The 24,628-nt window shown below is 43.1% G+C and overlaps 1 long non-coding RNA gene across 1 annotated transcript in view; it reads left to right on the forward strand.

Moving 5' to 3' along the window:
• The first annotated feature begins 660 nt into the window (after positions 1-660).
• Positions 661-24,628, forward strand: part of LOC128841105 (uncharacterized) — a 29,983-nt gene continuing 6,015 nt past the window's right edge. Inside the window, exons 1-2 of the long non-coding RNA XR_008445773.1 lie at positions 661-776; positions 19,076-19,142. This is a non-coding gene — a long non-coding RNA (uncharacterized LOC128841105). The remainder of the gene's footprint in view (positions 777-19,075; positions 19,143-24,628) is intronic.

The following is a 24,628-nucleotide window of genomic DNA, read 5'->3' on the forward strand; positions in this document are numbered from 1 at the left end:
TGTGCTTTTATTTTAGTCCTTATATCATACTCAAGAATGAGATTAGAGTTCTGGGTCATTTCCATGTGTTTTAGATGCGACAGCTTAGCTTCCTCATTATATGGTATAAAATTAACCCAAGAAAAATTGTTTGGAAAGGACAAGCTTCCTAACCATAGCCTCCTAAGAGAAGTAATGGAACCCTCTTTCAATTCTGTGGAAGGAAGAAGAGCTTTCCCATTTGTAATAGTAAACTCAACATTAACTACGGAGCTGCACCTGGCACTTCCATAATGATTCCATGCTTCACTTTGTAGGGTTTTTTTACGTCAATGAGCTGGGAAGCTAGAAGACAACTCTAAATATAAAAGTTGTCTTAAGCAAATCTCTAAAGTGTGTCCCTGTTGTCTGAACATTCCAGGGCTTCCTAGCGTGACCACCAGCATTTTATTTTTGTGCAACTCAAGATGTTAAACCAGTAACAACTTGTAAAAAAACAAAACAAAAAGAAAACACCCCCCCTCAAATGTGAAGTAAAATAAACTTGAGTGTACTAGAGATTTAGAAAGGTTAACTTCAAAAGTTTCTTGGTAGGTACTGTGATACTTATAACATTTCAAAAAGCTTTGGGCTTCTTTTGAAGAAAGGGCTGTATGTGCATAGAAGTTACAGGGGAAAGAAATAAAGTATACTAAAGTGAGAATGAAAAGAATGAATACAGATGAAATTAAAAAGGCTGACATTAAGTTTTATGTTGTTTGCAGTATTGTACCTGTGTTTGTCCCAGGATAGTCAAGGTAGGTGAGGTAATATCTTTTATTGGACCAACTTCTGTATGTACTGGTCAAAGCATTATAGATGGTAAGTCTTATGGGAATTATTTTGTTTGTTGTATTTTCTCATGAAGTAGCCAGACTTAACAGTGACATCTTTCTTCTTCTTCTTCTTCTTCTTCATATTGGGAAGTTTCCATTTTAAATTGCAAAATTTGATATCTTCCATAGTTTGCAGTGGTGTGGTAGCTGTGCTTTAGTCCCAGGATATTAGAGAGACAATGGACTAACTTCTGTTTTAAGATTAAAAGCCTTTTTTTCCTGACCCAAGACAAGATAGTGAACTATATCAGATTATGTGGCTAGCTCTTATCCATGGGTAGGGCCCTACCAAAGTCATGGTCCATTTTCATCAATTTCACGGTCATAGGATTTTAAAAATAATAAATTTCATGATTTCATCTATTTAAATCTGAAATTTCATGGTGTTGTAAGTGTAGGGGTCCTGACCCAAAAAGGAGTTATGGGAGAGGGAGGTCACCAGGTTATGGCGGGGGATGGTGGTGGTGTTGCGGTATTGCCACCCTTACTTCTGCGCTGCTGCTGGTGTCAGCACTGCCTTCGGACCTTGGTGGCTAGAGAGCGGCAGCTGCTGGCCAGGTGCCAAGTTCTGAAGGCAGAGCTGCCGCCAGCAGCAGCACAGAAGTACAGATGTCATGGTATGGTATTGCCACCCTTATTTCTGCATTCCTGCCTGCCAAGCCCGGTGCAAGGATATTTTGCGCCCTAGGCGAAACTTCCACCTTGCCCCGCCCCCTGCACAACAGTTCATTGAGGGGCAAATCCCAACAAGCCTTTATAGACCCCAAGGGCCAGCCATGCCCAGGGGCTGCTCCCCAGAACATGTTCCCCCCTCCCCACCCCCTGAACTCCCCTGGAGGGTGCACAGCCCCCCCCATGAGCCCACCCCACTCCGGCAGCCCCCATCCCAAGTCCACTCACTGGGTTTGCCAGGCTTGGGCCGCTGCAGCAGCTCGGCAGGGAGGATCCACCTTCTGGAGGCACCGGAGAGCCAGAGCGTCCTGCTTGTGGAGGCAAGTCCCAGCCATGGAGGAGTCGGCATGGTGCAGGGGGGCAGCAGCCCTGCAAAGGCGAGGACGCGGCTACCGGGGAGCAGCTGCGCCCCCTGCCCCTCCTGCCCAGCGCTCCCCCCCGGGAGCTCCTGCAGGCTGCAGTGGATGCATGCGGGCGCCGGCCCCCCATGCACCCCCGGCTACCCCCTCATCGTGCTCAGGCTCTGCAGCTCCCGGGCATGTGAGCCACCACTGCCGCTGCCCTTCCTGGAGAAGGCTCAGGGCCCCATGCCCTGGTGGCTCACATGCCCGGGAGCCACAGAGCCCGAGGATGGCAAGGGGAAAGCTGGGGGGCGCACGGGAGCTGGGGGGCGCATACATCTGCTGCAGCCTGCAGGAGCCCCCGCGGGGGGGGCGCCAGGCCGCAGCCTGGGCAGGAGGTGCAGCTGCTCCCCACTAGCCGTGCCGCTGCCTTTGCAGGGCTGCTGCCCCCCTGTACCGTGCCGGCTCCTCCATGGCTGGGGCTCGCCACCCCCGCAAGCCAACGCTCTGGCTCTCCGATGCCTCCAGAAGGCGGCTCCTCCCTGCCAAGCCAGGGCACTGCTTTTTTAGGGTTACCATATTTCAACAATCAAAAAAGAGGACGGGGGGGGGGGTAGAGCCCCACCTGAGTCCTGCCGCCATCCACTCCCTCCCACTTCCCGCCTCCCTCAGAACCCCCAAACCCCCCCTGCTTCTTGTCCCCAGTTGCCCCCTCCTGGGACCCCACCCCCTACGTAAGCCTCCCTTCTCCTTGTCCCCTGACTGCCCCCTCTTGAGACCTTCCCACCCTAACTGCCCCCCTAGCACCCTACCCCCACCTGTTCCCTGGCTGCCCCAACCCTTATCCACACCTCGGCCCCCAGACAGACCTCCGGGACCTCCACGACCCATCCAACCACTCCCCACCCCCTAACAGGACCCCTAGAACTCCCCACCCATCGAACCCTCCCCCTGCTCTCTGACTGCTCCGATCCCTCTCCCCAACCCTGCCCCCTGACAGCCCCCCCCGCAGAACTCCCAACTCATCCAACCCTCCCCCCGCCCCCTGAGAGCCCCCCCAGAACTCCCCTTACCATGCCCAGGCTGGTCAGACGCTGTCTCCACATGGAGCGAAACCAAACAAGCTGCGGAGCACACAGCCCCTCCCCCGCAGCTTGCTGGTGACGCGACAATGAGGCAGGGGGGAGCGGGGGAAGGACTCTGCCTGCTGGAGGCCAATGGGAGCGGCTAAATCAGGCCCAGGTACCCAATCAGCCGCGCCACACTCTGCGTGAGGGGAAGGAAAGGGAGGGAGGAAAAATCCCGGACGCCCCCCAACCACTTGGCGCCCTAGGCAACCGCCTAGTTTGCCTAGTGGTTGCACCGGCCCTGCTGCCTGCAGAGCTGGGCCCTCACTCAGCAGCTGCCACTCTCTGGCCACCCAGCTCTGAAGGCAGCAGCACAGAAGTAAGGATGACAATACCCCGACCCCCTAAAATAACCTTGTGACCCCCTGCAACTCCCTTTTGGGTCAGGACCCCAAATTTCAGAAATGCTGGTCTCCCCAGTGAAATCTGTATAGTAAAGGGTAAAAGCACACAAAAGACCAGATTTCACAGGGGGAGGAGGGGGCTAGAGGGGGCTGGCCTAGCCAGCCTTTTGGGAACTCCCCCTACATTTATACAAGGAACCCTCAGGTGGTATAGAGCCATCATAGCAGCTCCTGTATTGGCCCCTGGCATAGGAGGAGAGACGAAAGGGGAAAAGGAGCATTGGCATTTTTATTTTCTGGTGATTGCCAGATGCCAGAATGGTGCCATGGGCTTGTTTAATTGAGGCCATGTGTTCAGGCTCAGATCAGTCCCTGTGGCTACAAAGAAAAATTGCAGGATCTGGCTGTATTGTATATTTCTATCTGTCTCTGTGTGTATGAGTGATATATATATTATTCTCTGTAATACATTTCATTCGGTTATTGGAGGATCTGGGCTCCTTAAAACATTAATGAATTTAACAGCTCATGCATCATAAATTATAAATTACATCCTTATAGGTGAAGAAACTGAGGCAGAATGTAAATGATACATCCCTGGTTATTTAAGTAATTTATGTAGAGCTGGGAACAGAACTCATCTGTCCTATGTCTTACCTACAAAGGACATCTGAAGTTTACAAACAAACTTTATTAAAAGATTTGAGTGTTTCATCTGAATCCAACTAACACCCAGAAAACATTACCTTACAGAAAATTTTCACATCACCATATAAACCTTCATTAGTCCCCTGCATTTGACTTACACCACTATAGTTAATTTAACTTTGCCCACCAATATTTGCCAAAAATAAAGAAAGGTCAAAATTGAAAGGTCAAAAGCAGACATAGGCGCTGGAATGAAGGGTGCAGGAGGTACTGTAGCACCCCTGGCTTAAAGTAGTTTCCATCCTATACAGCAGTGGTTCTCAAACTTTTTTTTTTTTTGCGGCTCACTTGAAAATTGCTGGGAGTCTCAGTAGACCACTTAATGTTCTTTCCAAATGTTGTTTGTACCATTAGCTAACTATTGTAAAGCACTTTGGATAAAAGCGCTATATTAAAAAAACTTAATAATAATTAACGGTTTTTGTTCTACAAATAAAAGCACACAACTCATATTTTAATATCAGTAGTCTTACCTTTCTAATGCGATGGATGTGACCTCTCTCTCCTGCCACAGCAGCCCCCAAACTGCGGCTGGGAAGGTGGGGGTCCCTCCCTCTCTCCCCCACCGCAGCAGCCACAGAGCTGAGGCTGGGAAGGAGGGCCGTCTCTCCCCGGTAGCTGCAGTCCTGGACCTAGGGAAAGTCACCTCTTTCTCTGGCTGCCGCAGTCCTGCACATCCCAAATTCCACATCCCCCCTCTTTTCATCCTATTCCCCCCAAAGGCCACCACCTCACCTTATATGTGCATCATCTCCAGGATCCAGGCACCTAATTAGTGAATCCATGCCTGCATGGCTCCACTAATTAGGTGGGTGGCCCTTCATTCTCTCAAGTGCCGCCACCCAGGCTCTCAGCATCCCCTCTATACAAATTGTTCCAGCACCTCTGCTAGCAGATTATAAAATTGTTTTCTGTTCAAGTGATGAATTTCCAATAGAGAGTAATTTTGCACCTACCTGCATGTGTGTATGTGTGTGTGTTTATATATATAATTAATGTGGTAAATTGAACAGGAATGTGATAGCACCTGTGTAGTTGTCACTATTTAGGATATCGCCTGCCCTGTTTACTAATTCACTTCCACTGGGACTTACTCTATCCTCCCAAATCCTGAGCAGCTCATACAGACATTGTTTAAAAAAAAAAAGAAAAACCCAAACTGGTAGGCATGTTTCTGCCTTATCCCCCTTAGATGTGATAGAGGCCCCCTCAAAGTACAGTACACGACATTAAGGGCCAAGATGAGTAGATTTCAGTCCTGCACCAATGACAGGCTTTTTATGCATAAAAACTACAGCTTTAAAGTTCATTATTATGCAGTTCTTGGCTAGAAATCGGAGGAGTTCTCTACTGTACAGAAGATTCCCAACCTGCCAATTAACCCAGCATTCACTTCTATCCAAAAACTGTATCAAGGTATCAGACTTCATCTACACCAAAAACAGTCAGGATTTTAAATCTAATTTAGGTCTCTTTTTAGTGTTTTTTTGTATAGCAGGACTCAGAGTTATTAAGGTACCTGGCTTTACTAGCAAAAGATTATGAAACAGCGCCAATAAATTTTTTAAAAATGAAACCTTCCTAAATGTTTTTTTTTTTTGACACAGTATGTAGCATGTACAGAATATTTAATGGTGTAGTATGAAGGTTTTACAGACATTTGTTTGGGATGACCTGCATAATTCACTCATGGCTTCACTACTTTTGAGTTATGTCACTATCTCAAACTCATGATAAACCTTTGACGCTCTCACCTGTCCTATGTCATATGACCAAGGTTTTCCAAGCATGGATAATGATTTCAGGTGCTTAACTTGAAAGCTTAAAGGGGCCTGATAATTAGAAGACAGGTGCTCAGCACTTCCTGACAATCCGGCCCCTTGGAATCTCAAGTTAGGAACTCAAAATCACTAACCTCTCTTGGAAAGTAGTAGTGACTTCTGAAAATCTAGATCTGCCTGTGTGTATGAAGTATAGAATATGAGAGAGAGCGCACTCTGAACTCAGTGTTAACAGCATAGCTTTCAATGGCTTCACTGCACACAGGGCAAGGATATTTCGTGTTCTTCATCTTTCACTTCTTGTTATAGTGATTCTGTGAAGTCGGGAGACATACTAAATATAAAGCAAGAAAGAAAAGATAGGAAACTTTGATTGCTTTGAAAGTTAGACACATTAGGCATGGATTTCATTTACACTGCTGTGATAACTAAGTCACCCAGCCTTGGCACAAAGTCAATAAAGAGAACCACATTTATTTCTTCTCTTTTCTTCTTTTACTTTGGTTTTGTACTTTTGCTGTCCTTTTTCTATCCCCCTTAAGTTTAATTTCTCCATTGATTTTAGTTAAGCTTTCTTTAGGCTCCAACTTGCCAAGGTTGGTGTTTTTCTTGAGTAGATACTTGACAATTTTGACCTTAATATATTTCCTCAAATCTCAATCTGTACAATGAGGGTAATACCATCTTGGCTCATAAGGTGGTGTAAAGATAAATTCATAAATGTTTGAAGCACTTGTCATGACAGTATCTGAGTATCATAGAAAAACCCATAACTAAATAAATTCTGATTCTATGCAGGGCTTAAATAGTATGCAATAAATACGGTAGGGACTACACATTGAATAATAAGGATAAAAATATTGACTAGCTATTCATTCAGTGACTGCTGTCCCTCCAGTGCTCTGTATGTGCTAGGGTCCCTGAAAAATAGGGTGATCATGTAATTTAAAGACTGTATCATAATGCATGTGCTCAAAAGGATGAAAAAAGATTGCATAGGCAACCTTGAGTTAGTTCTAGTATTTCCTAGGGCACGGGTCCCCAGCGCGGTGCCCGCGGGGCATCTATGTGCGCCCTCGTACTGGCCGGCGGACGAGCATCTGCCAAAATGCCGCCATCAAGCAGCGTCATCCAGAGGCGTTGCTGCTGAAATGCCGCTGATTTTCTGCAGCATTTCAGTTGCAACGCCTCTGGATGATGCTGTTTGTCGGTGGCATTTCGGCGGCGACGCCTATTGACGTTGCTGCTTCTTGGCAGCATTTCAGTGGATGCTTGTCCGCCGCCACGGTCCTCCGTGGCTTGTCGTCTGGTGCCTGCCAGATGAAAAAGGTAGGGGACCACTATCCTAGGGTTTGTGAGCTTGACTTTGCAAAGTCTTAACTTGACTTTCTCTTAATATAGATATTAAGCAAACTAAACATGGGACATGCCCTTCAACTCAAGTTGTATTGGGAGTCAACATGTGTTTGATATGGTAATCTAGCCAGATGTTGTCCACATATTAATGGAATGCTAGCTTAATGGGGAGAGAACATTCTCCAGCCAAAGAAAAGCAGCAACTAACTTAGAAACTCCCCTTTCCCTTTCATCCCTGTGACTGTGAACATCAAAACCTCATTTAGATGCTAACTTTAAAAAAAATGAGATGTGAAAATATGTTAACTCTTGCATTTCCTAACTATGTAAGGATCAAGCAGCCATATGAACTCCGTCTACTCATGAAGATGGATTTGGAGTATTTTCCATTCCTTTTTTATTTTGAAGAGCTCAGTTGTGGCAGTAAGAGAAAGCAAGGTGGTAGGTGTGCCACATTAGTGGAATCTCCTGGATGCAGGGTGGATCAATTTTAAACCAAGGCAATTTAAATCACCAAGGGGAAATCCTTGATTTAAATAATTGATTTTAATCAACTTTTCCATTTGTACTTTAGTTATTTTCTAAAGAAAGGTACATTCTCATTGGTTGATATAACCATTAAAACATGTTTCATTACAACTAAATAGAGCCTTTACGCTAGGTCTGATACATCTCTTACTACCTAGGAGGGTACACTATAAATATATACATTTATTTAGGCAATTGTATAGCTTAATATTTTCAGATTCTTATTATTTGTATATTTTAGAAAATAATGAACAATATATTGCTTATTTACTAGATAATTAACTTTTGCTCATCATTGTGTCAAGCTGAATTTGGATAGTAACTGGAATTTAATTAAACACACAAAACTGTGTGTTTATTTTTTATTTAAATGTTTAGAGAGATTATAATAAGTATAGGCCTTAACATATGTTGTATTCAGTTCAGATTTAATTTTAAAAGATTTTTAAATTTTTAAAAATTTAAAAGAAATTTAATAACAAAAAATTCAATTTAAATAAAAATAGGGCTATCATGCGATTAAAAAAATTAATCACAATTAATCGTGCTGTTAAACAACAATAGAATACCATTTATTTTAAATATTTTTGGATGTTTACTACATTTTCTAATATATTTATTTCAATTACATCACAGAATAAAAAGTGTACAGTGCTCACTTTATATTTATTTTTGATTACAAATATTTGCACTGTAAAAAACAAAAACAAAAAATTCAATTCACCTCATACAAGTACTGTAGTGCAAATCTCTTTTTACATTTGTACCTTCAACTTTCATGATAATTATGTACAAAAAAGACTGCATTCAAAAATAAAACAATGTAAAACATTAGAGCCTATAAGTCCACTTAGTCCTACTTCTTGGTCAGCCAATCGCTCAGACAAACAAAGTAGTGATTGTTGATCCTTGCATGTGTCCTCTCTATCTCTCTCCTCGTGCCTCCAATTGAGGAGATAAAGGGTGGGGTGGACTGATCGCCTCTCCAGTTCCTTCTTACTGGCACATGGCCCGGGTTGGAACCGTCAGTGTCCAGAGCTTCATCTTTATCCATATATCTGTACAGAATATGTATATTTGTAAATAGTTTTAAGAAATTATTGAGTTTATTCAATAGTTTACTTAAAAGTCTTTATAGCTAGATAGTTTAGCTTCCCTGTCCTTGGGAACCCCCATTTCCTCCATCACCATACCCTGTTACAGGTATTGGATTATGCCCAGGATTCTAGGCTTTGTGCTTCCTGCCACTGTTCCTTCTTGGTCAGTGATTTCCATCAACACTGCCTGAACTGCCTCAAGGAAGTCCACATCCAAAGCCCTGGCTGGGATGATTTAGTTGGGGATTGGTCCTGCTTTGAGCAGGGGGTTGGACTAGATGACCTCCTGAGGTCCCTTCCAACCCTGATATTCTATGATTCTATGATCGCAGCATGGTGCAGTATCTGCTGTTCATTCCCCAGGCATACCCGAGAGGATCTGGAAATTCACCTTAAGAAGCATCTAATGAAAAAATCCATGAGGCCGTAGACACACCAATCATCCTGACATAGTAGTGCACCTCCTCCTATGAGATCTGACTGTGGAACAGGGAAGTCTGCACCTACAGATCCCTAAGCAGGATCTAGTCAGGACAACAAGGAGGATTCTCATAAACATGAGAGTAAATCCTCCTCCAAATCCACTTCATAGAAGTGGGATTCAGCCCCGCCTAAATCAAGCAGGTCTTCAGGCTCAACCCAAGAGAACTTAGAACATCCGAAGGGCATGACAAGAAAGCCAACAAGGGTTCTGACAGTAGTGGACACGATCCAAAGACAACGGTGACTCCAGTACCATCTAAGCATAAAATCCAGGATCTGACTGCACTGATAAAAAGCAATCAGTGAGAACCTCCGCTACCAATGATATCGACTCCGTCTTGCATATCTGTGGTACAGACTGGCAGACAGGATCCCTCATACTCCAGGAAGAGCCGAGTCTTATGCTTTTCCTCAGAACAGTTTTGCTCTACTGGATCCAGTGTCTCTTTCCCCATCAGGTCCTTCCCTCATGAATAGGGTGACCATATTTCCCTAGGCTAAATATGGGACACCTGGTAAAATTCCATCTGAGAGTGTGGTTTTTGGATGGGAATCAACCTTAGAATGACAACAAGGAGTCTGGTGGCACCTTAAAGACTAACAGATTTATTTGGGCATAAGCTTTCGTGAGTAAAAACCTCACTTCTTCGGATGCATAGAGTGAAAGTTACAGATGCAGGCATTATATACTGACACATGGAGAGCAGGGAGTTACTTCACAAGTGGAGAACCAGTGTTGACAGGGCCAATTCAATCAGGGTGGATGTAGTCCACTCCCAATAATAGATGAGGAGGTGTCAATTCCAGGAGAGGAAAAGCTGCTTCTGTAGTGAGCCAGCCACTCCCAGTCCCTATTCAAGCCCAGATTAATGGTGTTGAATTTGCAAATGAATTTTAGTTCTGCTGTTTCTCTTTGAAGTCTGTTTCTGAAGTTTTTTTGTTCAATGATAGTGACTTTTAAATCTGTAATAGAATGACCAGGGAGATAGAAGTGTTCACTTACTGGCTTGTGTATGTTACCATTCCTGATGTCCGATTTGTGTCCATTTATTCTTTTGTGGAGGGACTGTCCGGTTTGGCCAATGTACATGGCAGAGGGGCATTGCTGGCACATGATGGCATATATGACATTAGTGGATGTGCAGGTGAATGAGCCCCTGATGGTGTGGCTGATGTGGTTGGGTCCTCTGATGCTGTTGCCAGAGTAGATATGGGGACAGAGTAGGCAACGAGGTTTGCTACAGGGATAGGTTCCTGGGTTGGTGTTTCTGTGGTGTGGTGTGTAGTTGCTGGTGAGTATTTGCTTCAGGTTGGGGGGTTGTCTGTAAGCGAGGACTGGCCTGCCTCCCAAGGTCTGTGAGAGTCAGGGATCATTTTCCAGGATAGGTTGTAGATCGTGGATAATGCGCTGGAGAGGTTTTAGCTGGGGGCTGTATGTGATGGCCAGTGGTGTTCTGTTATTGTCCTTGTTGGGCCTGTCCTGTAGTAGGTGATTTCTGGGTACCCGTCTTGCTCTGTCAATCTGTTTCCTCATTTCCCCAGGTGGGTATTGTAGTTTTACGAATGCTTGATAAAGATCTTGTAGGTGTTTGTCTCTGTCCGAAGGGTTGGAGCAAATTCGGTTGTATCTTAGGGCTTGGCTGTAGACAATGGATCGTGTGATGTGTCTTGGATGGAAGCTGGAGGCATGTAGGTACGTATAGCGGTCAGTAGGTTTCCGGTATAGGGTGGTGTTTATGTGACCATCACTTATTTGTACTGTAGTGTCCAGGAAGTGGATCTCTTGTGTGGACTGGTCCAGGCTGAGGTTGAACCTTAGAATGGTCACATTATGAAGGTGTACAAAGCATCCTTACCAATAGTAGAAAGGAATCCACTAGAAGATGTTATTTAGCCAAGTGGAGGCATTTCTCTGTCTGTGCACAGCAAAGACTTATCTCCTCTGAAGCTGCAGATACTCCTTTTATTTTGGATTATTGTCTTTCTTTAAAAGAGCAGGTCTTTCTAGGGCCATCTGGCAGCAATTAGTGCATACCAACCATCTTCACCTTCACATGGTTATTCAACCTTTGCTCATCTGTTGACTAGCAATTTCTAGAAAAAAAAACTAATCAAAAGCTTTCTGCCAGTAAAAAAGCCTACTCCTCAATGGGACTTGAATCTTGTTCTTTCTGGGATCACTAAGCCTCCCTTCAAACCATTAGCTCCATGTTCCATGTCTCTCCTATCCATGAAGGTTTCATTCCTGGTAGCCATCACATCAGCCAAGAGAGTAGGTGAGTTGGGAAAACCTTATACCATATTCTATAAAGACAAGATTTCATTGCATCTACACCATAAATTCACCTTAAAGTAGTTTCAGTTTGTCATCTGAAACAGTTGATTCAATCACTGGTGTTCATTCCAAAATCACATGCATCCTCAGAAGAAAGAAGGCTTCATTCCCTCAATGTACTATGGGCTTTAGCCTTTTACCTGCAAAGAACAACAACAATCAGAAAATCTCCCAGACTATTTATCTCCATAGCAGAACGAGTTGGGGGTCATGCTATTGTGACACAATATACCCCATGTTCACACCCTACGTGCTATTGTAATAATGTTTGTACAAGGTATGCCTTGTGAGGTATCATTTAAAAAGTCATAACTTGCTGATCAATAATATCATGGCAAAATGCACATAGCAACATTATATGTAAAGTTATGAACATAAGCTGACCTCATGACTGAAGTATGTTTCCCAGATAAGTCTGGGGAGAGGTTAAACCAGTTCCTAAGAGACAAAGGGTACGCTGACGCCTCAGCCAGGTGTCAACAAGACTGATAGACTATTACCTGTTAAGTGGCCATTCTTTGGAAAGGAAAGGGGCAGGGACAAAAATCTACATTTTAGCAAAGGTACAGCATGGAGTTTCCTTTCTTCACCAGACTCTCAGCTGGAAATGCTTCTCAAAGTGGGGACAAGACTGTAAAAAGAAGGGACAGGCACCCGAAGACACCCTCCTCTCTCTCCCTGTCTCTTGAACTGCACCTAAGACAACAAAGGAAAACAGCCGTTGGAGTCGGGATGGGTGGGAGGAGGATCCTGACCTGAGAGTTTGGTCAGTAATCTGCTGGAGCATGTGGTGAGAAAGCTTGCTTTGCAACTATGATAGTTTAAGTAGATATAGGTAAATATTTTATCTTTATTTTTCTTGTAACCATTTCTGACCTCCATGCCTCATTACATATACTCACTTAAAATCTGTCTTTTTGTCGTTAATAAACTTGTTTTACTCTTTTATCTAATCAGTGTGTTTAAATTGGAGTGTCTTGGTACTCTATGTAAGGTAATAAGCTGGTATATTATTCCTTTAAAGGACTAACAGGCTTAATATATTTGTGCTGTCCAGAAAGGGCTGGCCAGTAGAGGACATACATTTCTGGAGGAAGATCTGGGACTGGGTTGTGTTGGGGTCACCCTGCAGTATAACCAGGGTGGTAAGAACCAAGGTGTAGCTGGCTGGCTGCAGCACATGCACAGACATAGCTATGAGTGATTTACATGCTGGAGGTTGTTTGTGAGCAGTTCAGGGTGGAGGCTACACCATCAAGGCATTGTAAAATGTATCCCAGGTTACATGGCAGGGGTGACACAGCTACTCATTAATCTGGATTGTGTCCTGGTATGTCACAGCTATATCCCCTCAAAGAATCTCAAAATGGATCTTGGACTGTCTTTTGCTCTGCTATCCGGTAGCTAATCTCCCTCCCCCACAAGGGCTCATTCCATGAGAGCACAAGCAACGTCTATGTCATTGTTTCAAGAAGTACCTCTACTTGATAGTTGCAAAGCAGCTACTTGGAGTTTCATCCACATGTTTGTAAGGCATTATGCTTTAGTCCAGAATGGCGGTGCTTCATTTGGCTCTGCCATCTGCATCCTCACACCATCCTTCTGCTTGAGTGCTGCTTGTCAGCCACTCAGTGGTATACATTTAGGGGCCAGCACTCAAAGAAGACAAGAATGTTACTTACCTTATAGTACCTGGAAGTTCTTCAAAATGTGTGGTTCCTTGCTGTGTCCCACTACCTGCCCTCCCTCTCCTCTTCAGATCATCATTTGATTTATGGTTCAGGAGAAACTGGGGAGGCAGTTGGTCCACCCCACCCCTTATCTCCTCAATTGGAGGCACAAGGAGAGTGAGGATGCATGTGCAGACTAGGGAATGCTGTTTTCAAAAATTCTCTGGCTCTGTACACATGAAGTGCATGCGTACCCACAGTAGAATACACATAGGGACCACATGTTGTCTCAATAAGCCTCCAGTTCTATAAGGTAAGTAACTTTTTCTCACTGACAGAAAATGTTCAGTTTTCAGCCAAAAAATTCTGCTTTTGACTCCTTTTGTTAAAAATATCGCTGGGAAATTGCTAATTTTTTTTTAAGGTTTACTTTTCCAAATTTTCCAGGGGGGGAAGCCAACTTTCAAACTAGCTCTAAACTTTACCTTTTTCAACTTCCTATGTGATTTTTAGTTCCACAGCATTAGGGTAACCTTTGAGTTAATAGAACTGAGCTGGTATCCTTGCTTTGCTTTTTGTTCTGATCCCCTCTGCTTCTGATAGGGAGCTCATTTAATGCCCCCAAAAGTACTGATTCTCTTTCCAGCTTAAATTAACAGCTGTTTTAATTAAATGACTGAGCTGTAATTAAAGCTGCCACTTGTTATCCCCATGTCATTTCAGTTGTTGCTGACATGAAACAGGCATGAATTTTATTACTGTGAACTCACAAACTGGAGAAATCTTCTACCTCAGAGCATATCTCTACACATCAGTCAAAATCATCATTGAGTGTGAAGCAGCCTTTTCATGTATGTCTTATTAACTATTTCTTTAAATGTACTTGTAGACTTAATAAAATCAGAAATGGGCTTTGGGCTTTATTCACATCATGCAATACATCAGTTTTCAGTAAAGATATACCAGGCATTGCTTGCAACGTATTTTTGCTTCTACTGAACTTTTCATCCAAGAGTTTAAAGGTTCTTTCTGTATGTGAAACATCATTCTGTATTTAAGGGAGTTCTTTCACCAGGTACTGAATTGCAGCTACCCCTGTAATAGACTACAGCAACCATTTACAAAATGGTGTGCAATGACATACCTAAGGGTATTGTCTTCCAGAGAAATTACATCTAGGTGTGGTGTTATAGCTTCAAGCACTTGCAGGTTTCTGATCCTGTAGATTCTAAGAATCTAGATGTATTAACATGACTGCAAGGTAGCAAAATGCACCAAAGTTCATTCTGCCTTTAGGCAATTGAGATACTAACTCATCACTGTTGTCTTAGGAGGCTGTTGTGCACCTTCTCCTTGACGTAAGGCTATTCGTGGCTTTCTAGGCAAAGATAATCAGTTGCCTTAAATGTTTCTAAAATTGTGTATGCAGGGAAAGGGAAGAATGCCTGAATGAGATGCACAGATGTACCTGAAAGTAAATCAGTGAGTTAGATACAGACCTTCTCACCACCATTTTCATGCACCTGCTTGCAGAATAGTTGGTGACACTGTCTCAGCTGAGCTTGTGTCTTGGTTCATTAAATGCGATCATTTGCCTGGGCAGTCCACTGGCATTCTATTATCCTCTCTTGGAGGCAAGGGAACCTCTGCATTCCCAGGATAGGATTGGCCCCTTTAAGCAGACTGTTGACATGGCTAGAAGGAACTGCAGTCTTGATTTAGAACTGGACCAGTTTGGCTCTTCCATCCCATTTTTAAAATGAATCCAGCTTTCAAATAGAGATGGGCCTGATCCTAAATCCAGACATCAACATGGTCTCATCCTCCAAATTTTCGAAGAATCAGCTTCAAACTTTGCAATTGGCTGTACTCTCCAGAACAGGTTAAAGCCACACATCGTCAGATCTAAGCATTTCACCCACCCCGCACTTCGTCACAGCTTGTATCCAGATCCCAACTTTGCAGATCAGGGGCCCATCGCTGTTTTTAGCATTAACACACATGAATGCCAAAGCTTTGTGTAGGAAGATTGTTTTCAAGCTTTCCTCTGCAATCATGAGGGCTAGAAACATCCTTTAAAAATCAGAATACACATACATGGTTCTAAGTTCCAGGGTTTGAAGAACATTATCTATCAGGACACGTGCAATAAAATGATGAGAGTTGGCAGCACTATATTCCTTGCTGTCACAGGTCCTTTTGAGACTTTATATGCAGAGTAAGAGTGGATGCTACAGCAATTCCATGTAATCAATTTTAGGATACTTTTGTGATGGGTTCTTGCAGCTAGAGAATTGCAGACAGGCTGAATGTTTAACCCCTGAAGACTGTTTCTTATGGAAGATCAAAGACAGCTGTAGTGATAGCTGCCTGCAAAGTCCCCAACAATGGCCCTGGTTCTGTTCCTCCTTATATTGGTAAAGTTCACCCACTTTTTTGGAGTTACTCCTGGTGTATATTGGAGTAAATGAGATCAGAATCGAGGATAGCATCTCTGTTGTGATTTGGAAGAAGCTTTCATGTTCAGTAAGCTGCTGTTCTCAAACTTCAGGTTGAATAGCTCTCATAAGAATAAGACTATCTCATAAAATTAAAACCTGTGCAGTCAATTAGTGGGTTTTTGGGTTAGTAATTAATAGTTTTGATTGACATTTTGTCTGATTTCCTCAGAGAAAAAAAACAATCTAACATTGTTTTAATAGCTTTGTTCTAGGAAAGCCCTGAAAGAAATATTAAAACATGTTTTAATGTATGCTGCACCAACCAATGAGGGCCAAGTAGGTCAGAATTTTCAAAAGAGCTCAGATTAGACTTTCAGAAGAGCCCAGCACATGGGTATTAAATTCTGTTGAAAATCTGCCTCCAATTGTGGGTGCTGAGCACTTCAGAATCTGAGATCTTATTTATTTAGATTTAAAATATAAGACTCCTATTCAAGGCTCTAGGTGCCTTAACATTAATACAATAAAATCCCAGCAGTTTTAAATTAGTCATTTCACAGGACTCAGACTGCTAGCTAGACACTTAGAGAAATGTCTCTCCATCCCCTTATCATTACAGGAAACACACTCTCGCCCTCTCTATGCACCCTATGAAAGGGATGTCTTTTGTAGCATACCCAGAATGTCACTAAATTCAGACTTTTTCAGACGAACGCACGGAGCAAGTTCTAGAGTTGCCGAGACCTCACAGAGAGAATCCTGCCAGCCAATTCCCCCTTTCTTATAATGAGAATACATCTTTTGAAAGTCTAGCCATGCTATTATTAATACTTTTTGCATATGTAAATAGAAGATAGGTATTGTGTTTGACTGGCATGTTATATACTTTGTGCATTCACTAATGTCATCTAGTCTCTAGTGACAAATCATAGCTGCATGCACATATCAAGAACAACATACAGTATGGCCCATCATTTGGAAACTGCAAACTAGTAGCATCTGTACAGTATCCAGTCTACAGATGCAAAAAGTGTGCTGTTCAATATTAAGCTCTATTTTACTGATCAAATCAAAGGCAGATTGGAAGGCATGTGTCAGCAAATTTATCTGGTTTGTTTCTGTTCTAACCAATATTTTTGTGAAGTGCCAAGTGATTCCAGAAGCTTTAAAAATAGCAGTAGGCTAAAATAAGCTAAACTGTTAATCAAAGGAAGTCTTAGACATTCACCCATATTTTCTAATTGACAAGAGGGCTAAAATTCAGACAGTGTCATGCAAAAAGTTGAAAGGCACTATGTTTGGAGCAAGTTTTTATTTAATGAAAAGTATTCTTAACTGTTAAATGTGTGATTCTTGTGATAAGATGCTCTCAGAGGTTGACAGTCTTACATTAGCCATTGTTTCTAATGGCCTACATTGCTTTCTTTGCTCATCGAACCATTGGCCAGCATACGTCTGTTCTCTCATCTTTCAGTTTTTGAAGAGGAAATCTAAGTGAACTATCACTGGAAAGAAGCGAGTACCTCTTTAAGAGAAGGGCAGGATGGGAACCTTGTCCCACAAGAGTGGGAATTACACAACAGTGTATTAACAGAACAGTTCCATTTATTTCTTCTTCTACTAGTACAGTTATCTGAATAAAGTCAAAAAGACCAAGTTCTAGATATTTGAATGAAGTCAAAAGAATAAAATTCTGGAGATATGTTCTGCACCAAATTTTCTCATTTTGTGTATGTTGGTATTAACTGAGACTGTGCTTTATTCTCCCCATCCCCCTCCCACCAGAACACACACACACACCTCAAATCTGTGCATCTATGCTGAGTTCTGGCAATCTGCTGACTCCATGTCAGTCCTCCTGTACTACAACATTTTAGATATCTAGTGGAATACAGAGACTGAGAGTTAAAAATCCTAAATATACCAAATCACATTCTTTCTGAGAATCGGGTCTGTGACGTTGCATTCTATATGATCTTATGAAGGTATGCTGATGAGTATGAATATAATGTAACTGGAATATACTTCATGCAAAAGGTCTCTTATAATTACAAAGCTTATAATCTACTGAGTGTGGTCATCCTATTTGTATAAATGTACCACTCTTGTATCTGAAAGTAGAAATATGAAATATAACTCTGAGGGCCTATTGTAATTATGCAAAGTGAGGGCCATTAATGATGGTTTGGAATCTTGAAGGCTCCCATCAACGAGGACAATTGACTGCAGATGGCTCTGTTTTACTTGTAAGTCTTCCTGTATATGTGTGTGCTGGCAAGTGGGTAATGAAGTCTTACAGTGACATGTGATCATGTCACCTGAACTGGAATCCATCTTTAACCTGGTGATTTTCCATTGACAAGGAGGTGGTGGGAACCCAGAGAGGAACAAAAGATTCCCGCCTTATGCAAAAGATATATAAGTGGGTGGAACAGAGCAAAGTGAAAGAGCCATCACGAGAAATCCCCTAGCTACCACCTGAGCTGGAACAAGGGCTGTACCAGGGGGAAGGATTGTGCCCAGACTAGGAAGGCATCCAGTCTGTGAAAGAAACTTATTGAAACATCTCTGGGGGTGAGATTTTATCTGTATTCAGTTTTATTAATGTATTAGGCTTAGATTTGCATGTTTCATTTTATTTGCCTTGGTATTTCACTTTGTTCTGTCTGTCACTACTTGGAACCACTTAAATCCTACTTTCTGTATTTAATAAAACCATTTTTCACTTATTAATTAACCCAGAGTATGTATTAATACCTGGGGGGGGGCAAACAGCTGTGCATATCTCTCTGTCAGTGTTATAGAGGGCGAACAATTTATGAGTTTACCCTGTATATGCTTTATACAGGGTAAAACGGATTTATTGGGGATTTGGACCCCATTGGGAGTTGGGCATCTGAGTGTTAAAGACAGGAACACTTCTGTAAGCTGCTTTCAGCTGAGTCTGCCGCTTTGGGGCACGTGCTTCAGACCCTGGGTCTGTGTTGGAGCAGACTGGAGTGTCTGGATCAATAAGACAGGGTGCTGGAGTCCCACGTTGGCAGGGAAAGTAGGGGCAGAAGTAGTCTTGGCACGTCAGTTGGTAGTTCCCAAGGGGTTTCTGTAATCCAACCCGTCACAGGGTCCCTTTAAGGTGTCTGAAGTTAGGCATCCACAAAAAGCAAAGGCACCCAAAAACACTAGTCACTTCAAAAATAATTAGCAAAATTTACTCTAACACTTTCCTTATGATAGGACATGGAATTGCTATGCATAAGATGGGTCTTGTCTTCTGAAGTGTGTAGCACTGGTCTCTGGAAAATCTTATACTGAATCAGATTTTTTTTTTTCCCTTATAGTGAATGTTTTTGCTGGGAGTAGAATGAGAACCAAAGAACAGTGAGGAAGACCATCAAAAAAATTCAGGTAAGCATATAAGTTTTGGGGAGCCCATAGAAATATCCATGAAGAGAATTGCTGAGTAATAGAAAATGCCAACTTCCAGAAGATTGGGTGTAACAGTTAACATTCTGCTCCTGTTCCATACTGCAGAAAAACACATATGCATCATTTAAGGTATATCAGTAATCTAAATTCTAGTTGTCCTTATGCATTCCCTGTTTTCTCCAAGAAGATGGAAACACCCAATTCAATTCTTAACAATGATGCTGTTTCCTATTTATGGGTGTTGAATTTATTTAGAGGGTACAGTGTACTGCAGCTGACTGGCTTTGCTTTGCTTTGTTAATGTATTGGCTCATGATATGCCTTCTGGACACCTAGAAAAAATGTGTGCCAGAACATGACAGACAGCTGAGCACAGGAAGCAAAGAATATCACATCCAGTAAATCTGTTGGTGACTCTTATATACAGCAGGCAGAGCAATTATCCAGGTGGGAATTTGGGCAGACAGCAAAGCTAATATGCTTACTTTTCAGTAAGTGCCAACAGGTCTACAATGTCCACAAGGCCTTGGCTTTAAATCACATTTGAAAGACAGCACCTTCAACAGCACAGCATCTCCAATCACCCTCCTCGGGGCATCAAATGATTACACAAAATAATGATGCATCATTAAAGTTCACATATTTAAACACAAGTTTTGTGAAGAAATTAAAGTTCCTCTAGCAACTGTAATTTGCCCATAGTGCATAGATATAGTAAGCATACATTTTAACACTAATAAAGGTGTGCATTTAGCAGACTAAATGTATGTGAGTCACTGCAAGATAGAAAACGGTAGTTGACAGTGAGTGAGCTGGGGAGATTGGGCTGTCACATCAAGGGTGGAATCAACACTTAGAAGGAAAATAATGAAGTAACATTTTACCAGCTAGGTGGATAGCTTCTAATGATGTTCAGTTTCTGGTCACCATGCCTTAGGCACACTGCTGATGTGCAAGGAGCCCCAGGGTGGATCTGCTATGACATGCATATTATCAATGTGATCACACAGATTTCAGTGGTCACAGTGAGAAAGGGGGAAAGGAAAAAGGAGATTACAGTTAAAAATGCTAGTACCAGAGTTCCATTCTAGCTGGGAAGTGATGCCCATTAGGGTAGAATAGTACCTGAAACATACAGACAGCTACTTGACAGGACAACTAAGAGCCCCAGCATAGTCACATGCACACACATGGATTGCTAATTGAAAAAGAAAAATCCCCTTTTTCTCATATGTAAAAATATGGCTGGCAAACAATGAATAACTTAAACAAAACCAGACTTTCTTCCTCCTTTTAGTTTGCTTCCCAGGGCCCAGTTTATGGGAGAATGAAAACAGCTGTTCATATATTCAGAACGATTAGTATATACTTTGCAAGTGCAGCCCACTTCTCTTGGGAAGATTTTGTTTTGCTAGAAAATAGCCTTTCATAAACTCTCTAAGAGAGGCTGTGCCAGCACCTTTGCGCTTTTTCTAGAGGAAAGGTATGCTTATACCTTACACCTGAATGGAACTCATCATATGAAGTATTAACACACACAAGTGGTTCTTCCCACCCCACAACATTAATGAAAATCAGTTCAATTCAATCATTTCTGAATGGTAAGTAAGGACTTGGGGAGGGGCCAAGGTAGCTAGAAAGAAAGAAAGTAGTGGTGGGCCAGAACTGCAGGTCTGAACTACAAACACCCCAAAGCTCAGGTTTGTTTACAGAAATCAAAAGTTTTGTTTGGTCTGTTATATTAATGAAGGCCAGCTGGGAAAAAAACTTAGATGCATGTAGGTTTGAATTTTGAATCCCTTTCTTAAAAGTTTATGATATTCACATATGATTGGCCCCATCTCTTAAGAACCTCCCAAACATTTACCTCAAACTTCAACTGAGACTTTGAGGTTTGAAGCTGTGCCACTATATTATTTTGCAACAAAGAGTCCTGTGGCACTTTATAGACTAACAGAAGTATTGGAGCATAAGCTTTCGTGGGTGAATACCCACTTCATCAGACGCATGACTATATTATTTTGTCATTTTAATGTGTCCTTGAAGTTCCAGGGTCTGTCCTGGTCCCTAGACTAAATCAGAAAATCCAAATGTCTCACATTTCATAATACTTTCACCCTGATCAGAAGCAGGAAGTATTGCAAGCATCATGGGTATGCATGTACTCCCCAAGGATTTCTAGTTCAGTCTGATAAACTCCAGAGGTTTGGATAATTCAGATAAGCAGTCTGAACTGTCCAAGCTCTTGGCCTTGTGAGGTGTGCTAGTTAAGACATAGATTGTCTGTCTGATTTGACTGGTCAGAGGAAGCATGTCTTGGCCCTTTATCATCACTGTCATCAAGACAAATCTCAACAGGATGTAGCCCTTGATGTGTATACATCCAAAAAAATCTCAATTGTGAAAATAAAATCCGTTGTTTGGAGTGTCGTGTTAGATGTGTCGGTCCCAGGATATTAAAGTGACAAGGTGGATGAGATCATATCTTTTATTGGACCAACTTCTGTTGGTAAAAAAGCCACCTTTCACCAACAGAAAAGAAAATCCAGTAATTCATCTCGTGGTCGAGGCAAAGCTCAATCATCATACAACCCTTACTTCCCAAATTTTGTAGGGATATCACCATTACACCGACTGTTCCATTCCTCCCCTAACTCCAGATGATGCTTGCCAGAAGCTGCTTGTAGTAAGCTTGGGTCAGTGTTAGTGTTTCATAGGTCCAAAATATTTCATGATTCAGATATGCATTATTTCTTGGAAACAAAAACAACAAGGAGTCTGGTGGCACCTTAAAGACTAACAGATTTATTTGGACATAAGCTTTTGTGGGTAAAAAACCTCACTTCTTCAGATGCATGGAGTGAAAATTACAGATGCAGGCATTATATAGTGACACATGAAGAGAAGGGAGTATCTCACAAGTGGTAACCTCCATCTGTAATTTTCACTCCATGCATTTGAAGAAGTGAGGTTTTTTACCCACGAAAGCTTATGCTCAAATAAATCTGTTAGTCTTTAAGGTGCCACCGGACTCCTTGTTGTTTTTGTGGATACAGACTAACACGGCTACCTCCTGTTATTTCTTGGTGCACTCTATCCCATTAGGCTGAAGAAACCTTGTATAACTTAAACCAACTATACTGATGTCTAAAGGGTATATAATTGCCAGTTGTAACAGAGTGGCTTTCCTCTTAAGGATTGGAGGCCTGGGGCCTGCCAACCTTTATTACTAAGGAGGCACACCTGATTAGGAATCACATGAAAAAAAGCCAGAGGCAGAGCGACCAGGGGAGCAGAGCGGACAGGGGGTTGCAGACAGGGGAGTTTGAGAGGGAGAGCAAGAGATCCCGCTGCCGAACAGGCTACCAGGTGAGAGGTGAGAGTACTAGCTGTTGGTGTGAGTGAGTTTGCTCGACTGTTTGAATTTTAATTGTGATTCTGATTTCAGGTGACTTCAGTTTCAGTTACAGCTGCTCTGGCAGTTGGGACTGAGTGCCTGACCTTGTTCCCTTGATTGCCTTTGATTGGCCTTCCCCAGTGTGACTCACGAGGGGGTGGGATTGACCGAGGCAAGCAAGCTTTAAAAGCCAGAGGCAGAGAACCAGGGGGCTGCAGACAGGGGAGTTTGAGAGGGAGTTTGACAGAGGGAGGCCTACGATGGTTAGGAAGACCCACAACACCTGTGCCATCACTGCTTCTGTCTCCTCCACCTGTGCCTGTAGCCAGACAGAGCACCTGAGCATGGATGCTTCTACCCAGATCCTGGTGTGGTTTTGCAGGGACTGTAACTTGCAATTTCCACTTACTGATATCCAGGCTGGGGGGACCATCCAATGTGAAAGGTGCCTGCTGGTGGAATCTCTCAGGCAGCAGGTGGGAGAGCTACAGGAGGAGGTGGCTAGGTTGAGGAGCATCCAAATCCACGAGCAATTCCTGGACAGTGTCCATGTGGAGACAGCTGAGGTAGCTGTCCCAGTACACAGGACTGCTGACACACCACTGGTGGAGGAGGAGATGGCTCAGGGTGGACACTGGCAGCTGGTTACTTCTGGAAGCAGGCAGTGCTCCACCCCTGCTCCGAACCCTCCTGCCTTGGTAATAGGTAACTGTTATGCTCTTCTTGATACAGGAGAGAAGGAATCACCCCCTACAGTAAAGGAGGAGCTCCCTAAGGCTGGGAGGTCTGCTGCCACCACTGCAAATAGGAAACATAGGTTAGTGGTGGTCAGAGACTCTCTGCTGAGGGGGACAGAGGTGCCCATCTGTCGCCCCGACATTTCATCTCGGGAGGTATGCTGCCTGCCAGGGGCCCGTATCCAAAATGTTACAGAGGCATTGTCGAGGATTATCCAGCCCTCTGACTACTACCCCATGCTACTCATCCATGTGGACACAAATGATACTGCGAGGTGTGACACTGAGCAGATCAAGAGTGACTACAGGGCTCTGGGAGTACGGGTGAAGGAGTTTGGAGCGCAGGTGGTATTCTCTTCGATTCTTCCTGTCAAAGGTAGGGGCCTGGGCAGAGACAGATGCATCATGGAGGTGAATGCCTGGCTGCGAAGATGGTGTCGCCAGGAGGGCTTTGGCTTCCTCAACCATGGGATGCTATTCGAGGAAGGACTGCTAGGCAGAGATGGCGTTCACCTTTTGAACACAGACTGGCTAACCTAGTGAGGAGGGCTTTAAACTAGGTTCGACGGGGACAGGTGAGCAAAGCCCACAGGTAAGTGGGGAACATGGAGACCTGTGAGATGGGCTGGAAACAAGAGGGAGCGTGGGCTATAATGGCAGAGAGAAAGGAGGGCAAAACTGGGAGGCAAGATCAAACCAATATCTTAGATGCCTATATACAAATGCAAGAAGTATGGGTAATAAGCGAGAAGAACTGGAAGTGCTAATTAATAAATACAACCATGATATTGTTGGCATCACTGAAACTTGGTGGGATAATACACATGATTGGAATGTTGGTGTGGATGGGTACAGCTTGCTCAGGAAGGATAGACAGGGTAAAAAGGGAGGAGGTGTTGCCTTATATATTAAAAATGTACACACTTGGACTGAAGTGGAGATGGACATAGGAGACGGAAATGTTGAGAGTCTCTGAGTTAGACTAAAAGGAGTAAAAAACAAGGGTGATGTCATGCTAGGAGTCTACTACACGCCACCTAACCATGTGGAAGAGGTGGGTGAGGCTTTTTTTAAACAACTAACAAAATCATCCAAAGCCCAAGATTTGGTGGTGATGGGGGACTTCAACTATCCAGATATATGTTTGGAAAATAACACAGCGGGGCACAGACTATCCAGTAAGTTCTTGGACTGCATTGCAGTCAACTTTTTATTTCAGAAGGTTGAAAAAGCTACTGGGGGGAAGCTGTTCTAGACTTGATTTTAACAAATAGGGAGAAACTCATTGAGAAATTGAAAGTAGAAGGCAGCTTGGGTGAAAGTGATCATGA

This window comes from Malaclemys terrapin, chromosome 7, assembly GCF_027887155.1.
Source record: "Malaclemys terrapin pileata isolate rMalTer1 chromosome 7, rMalTer1.hap1, whole genome shotgun sequence".
Lineage (NCBI taxonomy): Eukaryota > Metazoa > Chordata > Testudines > Emydidae > Malaclemys > Malaclemys terrapin.